The following is an 18,259-nucleotide window of genomic DNA, read 5'->3' as shown; positions in this document are numbered from 1 at the left end:
GTATGCTCTTTTCCATATATGCTCTTTTGTGGAAGGGACACAGCCTTGGAGCAAATGGACTCATTTAAAAAGGACTGCCCGGACAGTGCCATGGTGGCTCAGTGGCAGAATTCTCCCCTGCCATGCTGGAGACCTGGGTTCGGTTCCTGGAGCCTGCCCGTGCCAAAAAAAAAAAACAATTAAAAAGGACTGCCTAGTGGTATTCAGCAGGTAGTTGGCCGGTGCTGTCGGGCTTTGCTCGTTCCTTGCCTCATCTGTCCCTGGAAGGGGAACGAGGCTTCATCGCCTAATAGGATCCGCTGCTGTCATAGTCCCGAGCTCGAAGTTGCTAAGACTTCTCGCAAACTTGTGTGCTGAGGAAACTCAGATGTTGGCCTCAGCTCCTAGGCTGAACTCAACAGATTGGCCCCTGAAAACTTCTGTATTCAGACAAAGAAAAGGATCTGTCAGAAAGCAACACCTGTTATCTCGGACTTGGCAGCAAGGAAGGGGACTGGTAGTGGAGATCCTGCAGTCTGAAAAGCAGACTGAAAGATGACAAAGAACCTGAAGATGGGTGGTGGAGAGAGGTATAATATTCCAGTCCCCCAATCTAGAAATGTTAGTAGGAACCGACAACGTAATAGAAGACCAAGGACCAGAATTCCCAGATGAAGACGGTTCATAAGGAAAAAGAAAGAGGACGTAGCTGTACGTCCTGCCTCAGCAGCTGCACGTCCTGCATCAGCAGCTGTACGTCCTGCCTCAGCAGCTGTACGTCCTGCCTCAGCAGCTGCATGCATGGCAGGCCATGCAAAATAGGGGGAAGAACAAACTACACTTTCCAAATTATCGAAATTGGAATTCCAGCTTACTTTTTCAATCCCAGACTAGTCAGAACTATGCTGGAGCCAAATTTAGTGAGCCACCATCACCAAGTGTTCTTCCTAAACCACCAAGCCAGTGGATTCCTGTTTCCTTTAATCCTTCTGATAAGGAAATAATGACATTTCAACTTAAAACCTTACTTAAAGTACAGGTATAAAATAAGTACTAATGTTTAAATTTAGGCATCACATTTAAGACCAGTCAAATGGTCTGAAAAGTTCATCTCTTTTATATTTGTGTAAAACCGCTAATGTAGAAAATATTAGATTTTATTTGACTTGTTTTGTGTGTCGTGGGCACTCTGAGGCAATGGTACTATCAGCGTAACTTAAAATAACTATTATTGATTGCACTTGATGTTCTTAATTGATAAACAAGTGAAACCATTTATGTTTAGATTTAGAAAACGACAAAGGAATCTTTTTCTGATGCTTTTTGGGGGAATTATCATTCATGGTTTAGTAGATTTACTTGTTGAATGCTAGTGAATCAGATTACAGACATCTAGCTAAGATTGAGAGCCAGTGAAATATTTGAAAGTTTAACGTCCTACAAACACCTGAACAAGTATGCCAACAACCTGATGCACTGCCAAGAGAAGATGTGAATTTTCCTTCATGAGTATTTAAGTACATTGTAATAAGTTTTGCAGTGGGTCACATGGAAAGGGCACTTGGGGGCTTACTAGAATGAGGTGTGCTGCGCCCCAACAGCCCTGTTCTCACATGCAGTGAGTAGGTGCCTGCCAGTAAATGCTCCCAAACCATTTCTCATAGAAACAGTATTTGGTCACCGCGTAGCTTTCAAAATACATTTTCTGCATTCTGTACAAACTATTGACGGTGATCTGGCCTCAAATCATCCTTGTAGAGGTTGGTGTTAGGTCGGGAGAACTGGGAAGGGCACTGCAACTGGAGCTGCGGAGGCTGTGTCACCCCTCCCAACCTGACTTCCGGAACTAATGAACTGCCCCTTCCAGACGTCACCTGACCTCCATCCTTAAAAGCTGCCGGCACCAAAGCCCACGCGCACACTCACCTCCCTCCATCTTGGGTTTGGTGAGTTCTGCCCGGGAGCGCAGAAATACCTTCCCCCACACTTTAAATTTCCTGGTCTACCTTTCTTCTTTCTCACCCTTTCACCTCCTAAACCTTTCAGTTGGCATTAAGTGGGGAATTGTATAATGTGAGTTTTATGTATTGTTCTAGTTTGCTAGCTGCCGGAATGCACTATACCAGAAACAGAATGACTTTTAGAAAGGGGAATTTAATAAATTGCTAGCTTACAGTTCTAAGGCTAAGAAAATGTTCCAATTAAAACAAGTCTGTAGGTGTGGGCCACGGTGGCTCAGCAGGCAAGAATGCTTGCCTGCCATGCCAGAGGACCCGGGTTCAATTCCTGGTGCCTGCCCATGTTAAAAAAAAAAAAAAACCAAACAAGTCTGTAGAAACATCCAATTTAAGGCATCCGGGGAAAGATACCTTGGTTCAAGAAGGCCGACGACATTCAACGTTTCTCTCTCAGCTGGAAGGGCACATGGCGAACATGGTGGTGTCTGCTGGCTTTCACGTGGCTCTACCAAAAGGAACTCTCTCCCAAATGTTTCCTCTTTTAAAGGATTCTAGTAAGCAGCTCCACCTTCAGTGGGTGGAGACACACCTCCATGGAAATCATCTAATCAAAAGTTACCACCCACAATTGGGTGGGTCACATCTTCATGGAAACGATCAAAATGCTCCCACCCAGCAATATTGAATAAGGATTAAAGGGCCTGGCTTTTCTGGGGTCCACCACAGATTCAAACCAGCACATGTATCTAGGGAAGAAAGAGCCATGTAAATACATATAATAAACTTGTAGCGTATGTAAAATTTTGTTGGTCCTTACCCAACAAAAATAGAGTATTTTAGTATGAATTTGATGAATGTAAGACCATGGGCTTTCTTATACTATAGCCTAATTTTAAAGGTTCAGATTAATCTGCTTTTAAAGTTTGCCTTTGTGCTAAAGTGCCAGTAGTGCATGTGTGTTATAATTGGCTTGGTTTTAAACTATTTTTCAAGATAAACCCTAGTGTAAGAAGTTTTATATTGTAATTGCAAAGATTTAAGCTGCTAAAACACTTTGCTTTTTTTAGAGATGATGGGACTTTTTTTCTCACCCAAAGATGACTATTAAAGGGCCCCTCCAACTTTTAAAGGTCCCTTTTGACTTTGACCAATTTTTGTAACTCTTTGATACTATTATAATTTATTGTATGATGCCAGTGTATTTTCTTTTCCGTTGTAAGTGCAACCTGGGGGACCACTTACACAAAGCAGTAACAAGTTTAACCATTCTTCATTATTATTATTATTATTATTATTATTTTTAACATGGGAAGGCACTGGGAATTGAACCCGGGTCCTCTAGCATGGCAGGTAAGCACTCTGCCTACTGAGCCATAGTGGCCCTGTTTAATCATTCTTAAGGATAAATGTTAAACTGTTAACCATAAGGAAAAAAAAATGTGTACGGTTAGATGAAAAATGACTGTAAATGCCCTATTTTCTAATTTTGCAGCTTTTTGATATTTGTGAGCAGAATGGCTAGCTGTATTTCTCCAAATCAATTCAGATGAAATAGTTTGCACCAAGTCTAACATTGATCTCCAAAAGACAAATTTATATAGTACTTAATATACCCATATGAATTTGAAGCATGAAATTACAAATGAATTTTTTCTCCCAAAATAAAAGGACTGCCTAAGTAGAGCCCCCAGGAGGGGGTCTATGCTGTGCTTTCATAAGGGTCATCAAACCTCCTGAAATTGTGTGCCAATTTTGGTATACGTATATTTTCCACTGTTTATATCGGATTCTAAAGAGGTTCATGGCTCAAAATGGTTAAAAAGCCACAGCTTTGGAAAAGGAAGCTCGAGCCCCGCCTCACTTGGTTTCCAGAAGGACTGAAGTGGTTCTAGTCTCTCTCCAATCCCCAGATGGGTCTGGGCCTGGGCACGGGGTCTTATGGCTACTGGTCTCACCTCTTGCTATCTGAGGCCCGCTGATCAGAAGAGAAAGAGAAAAGAGGTGCAGGAAGGGCCTTCAGTGTCTAGAAACCAAAGATGAAACTCTAAAGTAGTATGGTTCCAGAAGCAGCTCAGCAAACAGGCCAAAAAACAATTTAGTCTTGCAAAACTAAACAAAAACTGTTTTTGTCATGCCTCAGTGGTCTTCTTTTTGCTTCTCAAATGTGCCAAGGTCATCCCTACCTGAGGGCCTTTGTAGAGGCTCTTTCACTTACCTAGAATATTTTTGGCCTGGCTCTTCTCCTGGGTGGCCCCTTCTTTCATTCAGGTCACCTCCTCAGAAAAGTCCTCCCTGATCATGCAATCCCCTGGCCTGGTTTATCTTTGCATAGAGCTCATCGCCATGGAAATCATCTTTTTAATTTGTTTTACTAATTTCTCACCCTCCACCCTGCCTGCCCCTTCCCCCTACCCCAAAGCAAAATGGAAACACACTCTGGGCAAGACCTTGCAGTATCTGGCACAAGGTAAGCAGTTAACACATACTTACTGAATGAATTTATGTAGCATGTAAGGAACTGAGTTATTAGAAAGTTCTGCATCAGCATCTTGGACTCCTCTCTCCCTCAATGCCAATGCCTGAGCCATTGAGTCCTGTGTGTTCTCCTGAAGAATGCCTCACACCTGTCCCTCTGTCCCCTCCTGTTCCCCATCCCCCAGAACCTCATCACCTCTCACCTGAGTAATGGTTTCAGCGCTGATCTCTCTCACCTCCAGACCTTCCTAAAACACAGGTAGTCCACCCCAGCCTGGCATTCTCCCTTGGCTCCCACTCCTAGGACAGACCAAGCATTTCACCTGCCTGCTTCTGTGGTTGTTGGGGCTGCATTGACGTGTCTTTCCCCGGTAACCTGAGGCCCTTCTTTCCCAGGCAGCAGACCTGCTAAGCTCAATAGTCAGGCCCAGGCATGGACAGGAAAGCACAAGCAACCAAGGAATTCCTTGAGGATCCTTGAGAAAGCGTAAGCGCCCACCCATGAGGTTCACGGGGCTTCTGAAGGTAGCAGAACAGGGTGGGCAGGTGAAAAGACACTGGTGGCAGTAGTCTGGGAGAGCTTTCCGAGGATGGCTCAGGAACAGGCTGCAAAAGTCTTCCCTCAAAACAGACGTGGGGGTCTTTGTCAGTGCCTGGGGAGCCTGCTGGCAGATGCCGGGGCTGGCCTGCCACACACCAGTCAAGCCCTTAGAGGACCTGGAGTGGCACAGCTTGCAGGTGGTGAGATAGTTTTGTTACTGCCATGAATAACCTTCCACAGGTGAGCAGGCAGGCTGTGCGATAACTTAAGAGAGGAGAAAGCAAATCCAGTGAGATAGGACGCCCTGCTTTGGGTGCTGAAACAAATACTGACCACTGTTGATGATGGGGCCCTTCTATTTCCATCAAAAAGCTGTTGCCGTGGGGTGCAAGGGTAGTTCAGTGATAAAAACCTCGCCTGCCTTGGAGGAGACCTGGGTTCGATTTCCGGTCCATACACTTCCCCCTCCAAAAAACAAATAAGCAAAACAAACAAACAAATTCAACAAATGGTGCTGGAATAATGGGATACTTACATGGAAAAATAATGAAATGTGACCCCACCATAACAGCATCCAAAAAAAGAAAGCTGTTGCCAGGTGTTGCTGGGTGGGTGTCAGAAAGTTTTTCTTGCTTGCACCTCAAAAGAACCCACTGAAAAGAACTGAGGTGAGAAATTTTACACAAGCTGTTCGGGTAACAGTGTTTAGAGATCTTTCTGTGAAAGACACTTTATTTTCTTCGAGTCACTATCATTAAGGGTATTTGGTTATTTTTAATACCAAATGTCTACATTCATTTACCCTCTAGAGATTATTTAATCTTGTGCTGTACGCTAGCTCAGCAGAAAAATTGCCTTCCCCAAATGTGTCAGTTCTATTTTTAAAAAGGTTCCGTGACCTATTTCTGTAGTTCTCATAGACACTGAAAGAACAGCAGGGTCTATTTAGGCTCAGCTCTGTCACTGCAATGTTACCCCTGCCAGATGTTGCCTAGAGAGGCGCCATCTTGCTTTGCAGTAAAGGAGCTTGAGTCAGTGAGAGGCGCATTGTTGGGACAAAAACCTGAGAACATTCACACACATCTTTCTCCATTTTTGAACTTCACAATGACTGCAGGCCAATTCTGACCAAGCTCTAACATTAGGAGACAGCTCAAGAGTCAATCCTTTCCTGGACAAAGAACGTGAAAAAACAATTCACAAAAGAGGAACTACTATTCATCAACTAAAAAGTGGAAAAAATGTTTAGTTCCTCTAGTAATCAAGGAAATGGAAATGACAACAATGCCACGATATAGAGTGAGAGAAATCAGTACAGTGATTCACTTTGGGTGGAATGGGAGAGGTTAAAAAGGAGGTACAATAGGGGCTTTTAGGATTCTACAAATGTTCTATTTCTTGCTCTGGGTGCTGAATAAAAATTTGCTTATGATTTGTATACTTTTCTGAATGTATGATAAAGGTAATTATCAACTTACATGAAAAGCAAGCTCAGTTTCTACCTATTAGAAGAAATTTTTTTTCAGTGAAAATAGTGTTAATAAAACCATCATGAAGCTGAAATTTTCATATAGGGATAGTCACAAGGCAAATTCCTTTGGGGAACAATTTGGCAACATGAATTTAAATTTAGGAGCATAGATATTTGTTCATGCAATAATTCCACTTCAGAAACTCTATATTAAGAAGTGAGAGGGTTAACATGCATGTACGTATTTGCAATATTATATAGCAACAAAACAATGAAAGTAATCTAAATGTCCAACTATGGGGCCATGGCTAAGTAAGCTTTGATGAACCCACACAACATTTTATACAATTAATACAATAAATTAAAACGAGTAATGACAGAAGGAAACACAATATAGTAAGTAGGAAAAGCAAGATATGAGATTGTAGGCATGATCACAGCTATTGTTAAAACAGAGAAAAATCACCAGAAAATTAAAGAGTGAGAAATGGTATATGGAGAATAGGGCTATGAGTGATATATTTCAGGGCTATGGGTGATATATTTCCTTTACTTTGTTATGTTTTCTAAATATTATTTGATGAGCCAATGTTACTTTGGTGAAAGATGAGTTTGTAAAGTCAGTCATGTTAATGACCACCAAAAGTATCTTCTATTTTCTCCTGGGTCCCCATGTTAGTGTCCTTACCTGCTCAGGCAAATACCAAGCAATGATTTGACTTAAACAATGAGAATTTATTTGCTCACAGTTTTGAGGCTAAGAGAATGTTTAATTAAAGCATCATCAAAGTGATGCTTTCATCTCAAAGACTGTGGTGCTGTGGGACTGGTTGCTGGTGACCCTTAGTCCTTAGTTTGTCACTTGGCAAGGCACAAGGTGGCATTTCCTAGTCTCTTCCATCCCTTCCAGATTCCACTGACCTTCAGCTTCTTGCTTCCCACGGCTTTCTCTCTATGTCTGAATTTCATTCTGTTTATAAAGGACCCCAGTGATAGGATTAAAGCCCATTCTGATTCAGGTGGGCCACACCTTAACTGAAGTAACCACATCGAAAGGTCTACTTACAATGGGTTCACACCCACAGGAAATGATTAGATAAGAAAGGATTAGATTTAAGTTTGGGGGGTACATATAGCTGCAATCCACCATAGCTCCCTGTACAGTCTGTACTTTGGTACCACAAGTCACAATTTGGAGCAAATGGAACCAGAGCTATTGAAGAGTAAACTGCCCCCATTCCTGCAAGATGCATTGAAAATTGTCGCTTCCGCAGAAGAACATATTGAAGTGAAGTACAGGGGATTCAGTACAGAGCTTTACAGTTGGTGGTTGCAAAGGAGACTCAGTTGAAAGTCATCTGCTGAGTGACAAGGTAATTGCCAGTGCCAAGTGTGTTATTTCAGCCTCTCCCTGTCTTCTGGCTTTTCCATTTCAGCATGAAATGTACTCCCTGTTTTTCTCTTGGGATCTCACCTTCTTGCTTCTTTCCTTTCCACCAAAGAACTTGAGAAGCAAGTCCTTGATAAACTTTTTCAAAACCCATCTCTGTTCCCACCTCATTGCCCTGCCCCATTCTCACCAGGACCACAGATCCTCAGCTGCTCTGTCCCACATGAGACTTCATGGGGAGGCAGCCCCAAGCATGGCACACAGCTTGGGGAACGGAATGCCAGTAAGATTTTAGCCTTCATCCCCACCCTCAGCCAGGTGCCTTCATGTGTTCACACAGTCCTTGGTGAAGGCCCTGCTCATATGGATTTTTAGCCCTAAGCCTCCTTGGCTGTTCCCAAGACCATCTTGGTAGTCTCTCCCTGAGGCATCCATGCTCCTCCCTCTCCAGGTCTCCTCCTGATTCTCTGGTTGCCACTTCTTCCCCCAGGAATCTTCCCTTTTGCCCGTACACACTAACCTTTACTTCCATTCCCAAAGCTTCAGCTGTTTCCTTTCATCTCCCAAATTGAAACAGATTAGAGTTTGGGCAGAAGTGTCACTACTTGGAGCTGTGTGTGACCTTGGGTAAGTTCCCTCACCTCTCTGGGCTCATTGTTATCTATAATGTGGGGTGATTAAAGTATCTATCCTACAGCTCTACCCCACACATCCAACAGGCCCCTAGACACTTCCACCTTGGGGTGGGGGTGGGGAGTCCCTCAAGCATCTGGGAGTTAATATGCTCCAAACCAAACCAAACCAAACTTATCATCCTTTTAGCCCCCAATGTATTTCTCCTTCATTTAGGTCTCCACTGGGGAACAGCCTCACCAGCCACCCAGATCTTCAAGTCAGAAAACTAGAAGTCACCCTGAAGTCCTCTCTAAATATCATTCGAGCTTCCACCAAGTTCTGTCAATTCTATCTCCTAAATATCTCTTTAAATGACTCGCCTTCTTCATCCTCACAGATGCAGGCTTGGTTTTGGTGGCCCAGTTATCCAGTAAGTTCCCTAAGCTCAGCAGCAGGGGCACAAGCTTCTCAAGATCCTCCTAAAATACTTGAAATTAGGATGGGTGGGATGGGTGGGATGGGGTGGGGGGTTAAGGGAAGAATGGGTTCCTGAATATGAAAGAAAAAAGGTGCAAAATTAAAATTAATAAATTCTTATTTCAATGACTACAAAATGTAAATGATTCCATTTCTCTTCATTGTTAACTTTTGATTTCATGAAATTTTTATTACATTTGAGAACAATTTCTAGGTTAGGTTTTTCTCACATACAAGGATTTATATCTATTTATGGCCTTTGGGAGAAATCATAGCCAACCATATATCAGATTAGTTTTTTGAAGCCAAATAATTTTAAAAAGCAAAGTTATAAAAGATGTCTCGAAAACAGTATTGTCGTTATGTTTGATTTGGGATAGGTTGCATTTAATGCCCCTTCCAAGGTAGGGCTGAGTCTCTTACTTCTACTAAGAGTACCTGGGATCCTGAGGTCTTACCAATCAAGCCATCTTATTTCTTTTCCAGAAACAATAAACAACTGATTAGTCTTCCCATCTCCACCCAGTTCCAGACTTCAAATTTATCTAGATCCGTCCCCGCTTGGCACCTCCCACTGGTTCCCTAAGCCCTTATAAGAGACAGGGGCCCTGATTCCCTAGGCTAGATAGGCTTCTCTCCTACCTGCCCCCAGAAGCCCTAGGCTTCCTTTTGTCAAACCACCTCCCTTGTTGAAATGTAATTATCTGTCCCCGCCCATCATCCTGTGAGATCCCTGAGGGATCTCATTGATCTTTAATAATGCAAATGATCCACAGTTTAGTGATTGAATGAATGGCAGAATATGGGAAGATAGATAAGGATGTAAAGAAATCAGCAAGAAAGGGAGCATGGTGGTGGGGGATAGAGATGAGGTCAGCCTCAGGCAGGTTTGGGCTCCGAGCACTGAGACCTCTGGGTAAACATGCTCAATTGGGAGAGGGGTAAAGATAGAGAAAACAGGGAAGGGACCACGAATATAAGTGGAGGGTGGGTGAAGCCATCCAAGGCTATGGCTATAAAGACACAACCTAGGAAGCCTGGGCAGAGTGACAGACGGCTGATGTCAGAGCTCTTGGCTGGAAAGGAACATGGATCTGTGAAGTCTGAGCAGTGCCAGGAGAAAGAGGAAAAAAAGTTCAATAGGAGGAAGCTTCCAGGAGGTCAGAGGTCAGAGAATTGCAACAGGCTGCTCTGGTTTTCATTACTGTGTGCCAGACCCCACGCCCTGTACTTAGCATGGATTATCTTGAGTAAATATGCACAACAATGCTATGATAAACCCTGTTTACAGATGAATAAACCGTGGCACAGACTGGCTGAGTGAACTTGCCCAAGGATCAGGAACTCAACTTCAGACTCCACAGCAAACTAGAATCACCTCCAAGTAAGAATGAGGTTGGAAGTCTCTCGAGGAGATGGTTATCAGAAAGCCATGATGAAATGTCACTGACGATGGCAAAAGACAAACTGCAAGGGAATTGATGAGTCAACAAAAGGCGAAGAGGGCAGTTAGGCATTGCTACCTCTCATAACTTGCCAAACCCCAACCAAAAAATTTCCTGCCAATCCTAAAGAATACCTAAGGCATTATATAAGAGTCTACAAAGGTTCCATGCAACTAGGGTAACTTTCCAGAAACCCTCAAACTCCAAATCCGTCCCTGGACCAGATGAGTCCAGAAATGTATAGGGGCCAGCCCTTCCAGAACATCAACCAGTTCCATCCCCTTATCCCATATTATTGCCAGCACCTTCCAACATGAGAAAGTTAGAATAGGCATAGCCCAAATACCCCTAAAGAGTGGGACAAAGATCAAAGATGATAGTGGAGTTATACAGAGAAGGTAGGGTTTAACAGATGAGTATGATTGCTGAATCATTATATTGATATTGCTTTTAGTCTCCAGTGTTTTAGAGCAGTTCGAAGAAAAAACTCAAAACTGTGAAATTGTAACCCATACAAAACTTTGACATCTATTCTACAACTAATTGTTACTATGTGCTTTGAAATTTATTGCTTTTTTGTATATATGTTATATTTCACAAAAAAGAAAAAAGTCAATTGTAATGACAAATGCACAGCTATATGATGATATTGTGAACCATTAATTATACACTTTGGATAATTACATGTATGTGAATATATATCAATAAAAAATAAATAATTTAAAAAAGTGAAGAAGGGAGGCAGGGAGGAATATTTTAAGACGCAAAGGGACAGTTGCAATTTCTCAGGTGTGTTTGATTTTTTTCCGTCTTCATATCAAGAAGCAATTGCCAGCCTAAACGTTTACAATTTTTACTTTTTGTTACTTGCCTTTGAATATAGCAATAAAAACATAAGCACTTATCCATTAATTTTCTAACTCTTCCTCTTTAAGGCAGAACTGGCTATGAATAAGAAACAATGGAGGCCTTACTGTAGAGTATTCCACATTATGGACTTTCTTATATTTGCTTTGTCCACAGACGCTCTTCCTCAGAGTCCTGTGGAGTGCAGAGCCTTCTGGAGAAATAAGGAAGAAGGAAGGGCATCTCTGTCCTTCCTGAACCCTGTGGCAACTCTGCTGTCTGATTTGGAGCTAACCTGGGGGACTGTAGAGGCAGAGCTCAGGAACAGCTCTCCCTCACAGGCCTCAGCCCCGCCAACCATTGGGGTGCAGTTCCTATTTGGGAAAGCAAAGACCTCCATAAGGGGTCTCTTCCTCCCTCATTCACACCTTTGAGTTTTTAAATCTGATTCTCTCCTGGCTGAGATCCCCAATTTCTGTCTTTGGAAACATTTCTGGCTTGTGCAATGTTATTTGAAAGATAACCGTGTTGGAACCAGGTCTCCTGGACCAGCTGGCGTATTCAAGGCTGTGGGTGGGGAGTAAATTGCAGAAAAAATAAGAAGAGAGGGGGCCACACAGCATCAGCTATTCCCAACGCCCCATGCGGGGGTTTCCGGGACCATCTCAAGTCCCGAAGGCTCCATGTCCACCGCGTGGGGCCCTGTGGCGGTGCACATGCTGGGTTTTGTTCTGAGGCATTTTGTATTTGCCTCAAGAGGTTGGCGGTCGCCTTCCTCAGATGGTTAGCGAATAGCCAGTTACTGATGGAAAACCTGAAACAGGTTCTGTCTGGATTTACCCGCTCTGTGCTTCAAAGTTCATGGCTCCGTGTTGGTGACTCTGCTGGCTGATTAATCATCTGCAGTCTTGGATTTCCAGAACAGTAATAGTACCAAGAAGAACTAAAGCTCATATTGCACCTTGTGGTTTACAAAGCACACACGCGTACCTCATATTATTCCTCTCTTAAACTGCTTTGTGGAATAGGTGGGCTCATTTTTCCAGATGAGGAGATTGAAGCTTAGAAAAGTGAAGTACACAGACAGCTGAACTTACACAAAGGAGGCCTCTGACTGAAAACCCATGCCCCCCTCTCTCAGTATTATAACCACATCTAACCCCCCCTGGAACAATATGCAGCATCCTATTCTCTGTGCCAAATCTTGTCTGAAGGGCCTTGAGAGCCTGTGGAATCCAAAGGCGTCCTTGAGATGGACGATGGAGATGCTTCAGTTTAGAAACACTGAATGCTGATGGGGCTGTTTGCTAGTGACCTCTCCAGCATCACTGCCCCTGTCCCATTCCCAAACCTTGATTGCCCTCCTGGGACCCACTGTGGCTCTGGACAGACTCCACGCCTGGTCTGGGGAAGGGGTGGGCATGGCCCTCCGCACACCTCCCCGCCCACAGCGACTGGTTCAGATCGAGGCATTCCCGTTAGAGGGACTCTGGGACTTTTGTTAGTTATTCTGAAATAAACGCTTTCTCTCTCCTACGAGGTTTGAGTAGGAGATACAAACCCCAGGATGTGCCAGCCGATGGTTGGGCCAGGAACCAAGTGAGCTTTAGGATTAAGCAGGTTCTGAGGAAGGCAGAGGGCCCCAGGTGGCGCTGGCAACCTCACTGAGCTTCTGCTGGACCAAGCCCTGTGGAAGCTGAGCTGTGCGGCTCTATCATGTTAAATGTGTTCACTCCACGGGACAATCTAGTCTTCACTACCACGCAGAGATGTAACTGGGATGAGCGATTTCTATATGTGAGGCTCGGAGAGGTTCATACCTTCCCCCACAGGATTGCAAACTCCTCACAGTCTGTGGCATGTCTTCATCGTCTGTGTTTCTCTAGACCCCAGCACTGCCGATTGAGAGGCTTCATTAGTGTTTACTAAATTATCCAAGGTAACATTTCTGTATCTGGTACAGACAGGATTTAAAACTCAGGAAATATGAAACATGGACCTTTTCACAGGGTGCTCACTATTTGTGGTAGTTAGATTCAGTTGTCAACTTGGCCAGGTGAGCATACCTAGTTTTGTTGCTGCAGACATGAGCCAATGGTACATGAACCTCAACTTGCTGATTTACATCCGTAGTCAGCTAGGAGGCATGTCTGCTGCAATGAAGGACATTTGAATTAATTGGCTAGTGCTTAAATGAGAGAGTGCAAGGTAGCACAGCCAAGCAGCTCGGCATTCCTCATCTCCAGCACTCGCAGCTCAGCCCAGGCCTTTGGAGATGCAGAAAGAAGTCACCCCAGGGAAAGTTGTTGGAACCCAGGGGCCTGGAGAGAAGACCAGCAGAGATAACCCTATGCCTTCCCACGTAAGAAAGAACCTCAGTTGAAAGCTGCCTTTCCGCTGAAGAACTAACAAAATAAATCCCCTTTTTTAAAGCCAATCCGCTTCTGGTGTGTTGCATTCCGGCAGCTAGCAAACTAGAACACTATTCAAGAAAATTACTGAAAATGTAAGATTTATCTCAAAGCATTCCGGGAGTCACTGTGAACTTGGTGGTCCAGTTACTGATGGTGTCTCTCTGTTCTCATGGAAGTCCAGTCCTTATCGTGCTTGAGCAGGCCCTGCAGACACCCCCTACCTTTGACCGCCTCACCTCCTAGGGGCCCCCTCACTCAGCTCACTCTTCTTTAACCACAATAGCTTCTTCGTAGCACAAACCAGGCACGCTTCTGCCTAAGGGCTTTTGCTTCCAGGGTTTCCTCTGTCTAGAACTTTCTCTCTCCACCCCAGGTATCTGCTGGACTAATCTCTTCACACCCTCAAGTCTTACATCATCACAATAAGGCCCATCCCAACCATCCTGATAAATATGCAACCTGCCCTTTCCCCCCAAACTTCAGGATTCCCCAACGGACCTTTCCCTGCTCTATTCTTTTCTTTTTTTCCATAGTAACTGTCATCTCCTAATACACTCCAATTTGCTTATGTATTAATGCAACATTTACAGTCAGTTAACCATCACTCCCCATCCCACTCCCCACTCCACCCCCTTAATGCAAGCTCCTTCCACACATGTGTTTTTATCTCTTTTGTTCTTGGATCTATCCCAGGTGCCTACAGCAGTTCCAGGCACTTAGTAGGTGCTCAATTCATATTTTTGGAATAAATAAAAGAAGTTATCTCAGTGGGCGATGACTCCCTTGTGAAAGACGGATAATGTTACAGTGGGAGAGAGAAACAGGGAAAGCAGGGGAAGGACTTGAGTAAATGCTGAAAAGCAGAAACCAAGAAAGCCTTTTGGGAGGGAGTGAATAGACCAGTTGGCAGCAGTCAGATGGTGGGTAGCACCGAAGGCCAGGATTTGGATTTTCCTTTGTAGGCAACGGGAAGGAAGTGAAGACTATTGAAGGTTTTTGAGCAGGGAAGGAATTTGATGCAACTGATATTTTAGGAAGATTATTCTGGATGTGAGAGGCCTATTGAGTGAGAGTGGTCCCTTCCAGGGGAGTTTTGCCGATGCCCCCCCCACCTTTCCCCTCCCTCCTGAGCACTCCAGATCAGCCTGTGGGGTTTCTGTGCCCCCATTCTCTCCATGCTCTCCCTGCTCCAAGTGAAGTCAGAATCAGAGTCTGAAGGTGTGTTGTATGTCAGATTTGGAGGGAGGAGGCTTTGGCTCTGCACGCTCTCCTTTCTCTAGGTGAAGTTAGGGGGAGCCATTCTCCGTAGCCTCTGGTTAGAAATGCCGTTGAGCACTTGGAACTCTTCCCGCAGCTCTCCATCTTCAAATTTGTGCCATGGCCCCCAAGAGGGATGAATGAATGCTTTGACATTTCCCTAAGCAACACTGAAATTCCAAAGGAGTAAGAGGCACGGAGACCTTTGCCCGGTACGTAAGAACATGGACAAATTTAGAACTGGAGCTTTGTGTTACAATTGCAAGTCAGGCTCCAAGAGGGGCAACCAGCCCATTAGTGCAGGAACCTGGAAACTGACTCTCCTGCCATCTCTCCAAACACACACACACACACACACACACACACGCACGCACCCACCCTCACATACACACATTCATTGGGTCCTTGCGAGATCAAGGCTAACTGCAAAGCACCCATTCCCCAAGACTTCTAATTTATATTGAGAACTAGCTATAAAGCTCTCTCTGGCCCTCAATCTTCTCTTACAGTGATAAAGAGCATGTCACATCACACTAAATGTGACACTTAATCAAAACCCATCTTCTTTAACAAACCCTTAACCTCCGGCACATGAGAGTCACCAAGGCCAAGGGACGAGACAGGGAGCTGACTCAGGTGGCACATGCTTTGATTAAGACGACACGATTTCCTTTTATTTCACTTTTATCAGAGTTGTAAAATTCCAGATCTGTCCCCTTTTTGATTTGACAACAGCACATTTCAGTAGCGATTGACACCAAAAAAAGAGACCAGGACTTGTTCTCTCTTCAACCAGGGAGTAGGCAATAATTTCTCTGAATTCTCTTCAGTAATGATCTTCAGATTGTCTGATCCTCCCATAAGCAAGTTTTTTAGGGAACGTGGTTAGACCAAAGTGCAAACTTGGTTCCTTTCTTAATTGGTATCTAAATACTCTTAATCTATTGGCCCTGGAAAAGACCTCCCCTTCTCTGCCTCCTTCCTTGGGTCTTTTTCTCTGTGACATAAATCCTGTAGTGAATTCTTTCACCAGGTTTCTGGGCCAGGAAATTTACTTCCCTGCTACACAGTACTTTAGACAAGATCTTGAAACTTCCAGAGGCTATAGCAACTGTCTATTTCTATAGTATGGGCCATGACTTTTCTCATGACTTATTTAGCATTTCGCTTTTAAATGACTTCATCATAAGCTGTTTCCCTATTGAACACATTTCTACCTACACAATGTACATTTATTGAATTCCAATTATGGGTGAGGCACATAAGAAAGAGGACTTATTTCTGCATCCAAGAAACTTTCAGTCTTGAGGTAAAATGAGAAAAAAAAATGGTGATGCACATTAGAATGTGACAAATGTCTGAAGAATTCTGCAGCACAGGTGACTGGTGCGTTCAGTAAGTTCTGAGCACCTCGCATATGCCAGACACAATTCTAGACCCCAGGATCGAGCAATTTACCATGTGAGGAGCACTGTCCCTTCTGCGGTGTGTTTACATGCTAGTTGGGGAAGGATGACATTTTCAATTTTCATATGTTTGCCTTTTGAGCAACCCACACTTTGAAACCTTATACATTGGCCCTAGCCAGTCACCTCTGGGAGCCTCAGTTGGGGCTTTCACGTACTCCCGGACGAGGGAAACGCCTGCGCTCTCGCCCTACGGCGCTGGCAGTGGTCTGCAGACCAGTGTGACAGTGTCGCCCACCTCGTCTGTTCTGCAGAGTTGGCGCTCTTATTAGTAAAAAAGAAGGAAGCAGAAAATTTTAAAATATCAATGTGCGAGTGCCGTTGGTAAGGTTTGTGGTCTTCATAAACATAAGGAAGAGATGGATGTAATTGAGGAAGAGATGGAAACCATTAGGAAGGAAAAAGAGCAAAAGTAGAGAACCTATTTAAATACTATATATTGAGTCTGACAGAGAAGGTATGGTTAGGATTTTTTAAAGGTAGTTTTTGACTGTCCCAGAGCAGTCTTTTCAGTTGGCGAGAGCTGAGGCAGGTTTGCAGGAGCAGCATTCCGTCCCTCTCCACTGGGGAAGGCTGGGGGCTTGGGGAGAACTAAGAGCAGACCAACGCCTGGCCCAGCCCTTCAGATATTTACCTTTTACCCAGGGACATAAAGAAAAGCAGAATACTCGGCATGATTCAATGTAGAAGGGCAAACAGGGTCTCCTAGAAAAAGCTATGTTACAGGCCACAGTGAGAGGAGAGCAGAAAATTGCAAAAAATCTTATCCCACCCAAGACCAGATTAGAGCTAGAGACTGCAGACCAGTCTAGAACAGGAAAGTGGATGCTAGTGTCAAGGGCCCCGGCGGGGAAGGGGAAAAGTCTGGGCCAGGCTCCGCTATGACTCTTCTCACAAGAGGCTTTCTCCACGTTGGCCCTGGAGGGCGCGGTCAGCCTGTCCGTGTCTGTGCCCCGAGCCTAGCGTGCCCTCTGGCCTAGGAGTCCTTTAAATGGGTAAGTGCAAGATGCCGGCCAGTGCCCTGAGGGGGCTGTGCAGGTGAGGGCAGCGAGAGCAATCGGCAGCTTTAATCCCAGGAACTTTGCCGGGTAGTTGCTCAATGGTATATGGTCTTTGTCCTACTTTCCCTCACACAGTCCCCTGAGCCAACATGCTGTGGAGCAAAAGGCTGCATTTGTTCTGGGAGAAAAGTTCACTTTCCCCTTGTTGCCAGGCAGATGAGCTGAGGAGGACACTGCGGCCCCTGGTCCCAGCTTGTAGGTGTCGTCTTTGACTGGTCCTGCCCTGTCACCTCCCTGCTGTTTCAGGAGCTGACCCCTGGACCTGAGCATCAGGAGGGCAGAAAACCAAAATACAGCATTCAGTTACAAGTGAGGCTGGTGTATCGGTGTGTGCTTGGTTCTCCTCTGTGAGTTTTTGTGATGAAATAGTGTACATATATATATATTTGAATTATGAAAAGATTTCAAACATATATAAAAGTAGAGAGAATAGCATAAAGAATCCTAGATATCTATCATTTAGATTTAACCATTAACAGCTTGAACACCTTGTATCTGTTTTTTTTTCCCTGAAGTGTTTTAAAACAAATCCTAGACATCACATTTGACCCCTAAACACTTCAGTATATACCTTTTAATCAATAAAGCCCTTTTTATATACCTATAATATCATTATCACACATCAAAAATGAACAATATTTCTGAATTGATGCAAATGTTCTGGGAAATGATCATGATGATGAATATGCAACGATGTGATGATATTGTGAATTGCTGAGTGTATGTGTTGGGGATGTTTGTGTTTCTTTCTTGTAATTTTTTTTAATTAATAAAAAATACTTAAAATGAACAATAACAATTCTTCGGGATTTTCTGACACCCAGTCAAAATTAAAATTTCCTAATTGTCTTATCTTCAAATGTC

At 44.0% G+C, this 18,259-nt stretch overlaps 1 pseudogene; it reads left to right on the top strand.

The window, feature by feature from the left end:
- The first annotated feature begins 552 nt into the window (after window positions 1–552).
- Window positions 553–1,024, top strand: LOC143676391 (proline-rich nuclear receptor coactivator 2-like; annotated as a pseudogene).
- Window positions 1,025–18,259: the final 17,235 nt, after the last annotated feature.

Source organism: Tamandua tetradactyla, chromosome 3, assembly GCF_023851605.1.
Source record: "Tamandua tetradactyla isolate mTamTet1 chromosome 3, mTamTet1.pri, whole genome shotgun sequence".
In the NCBI taxonomy this organism is placed as follows: Eukaryota; Metazoa; Chordata; class Mammalia; order Pilosa; family Myrmecophagidae; genus Tamandua; species Tamandua tetradactyla.
The sequence above is the reverse complement of the archived record's forward strand: the minus strand, read 5'-3'. Positions and strand labels throughout refer to the sequence as shown.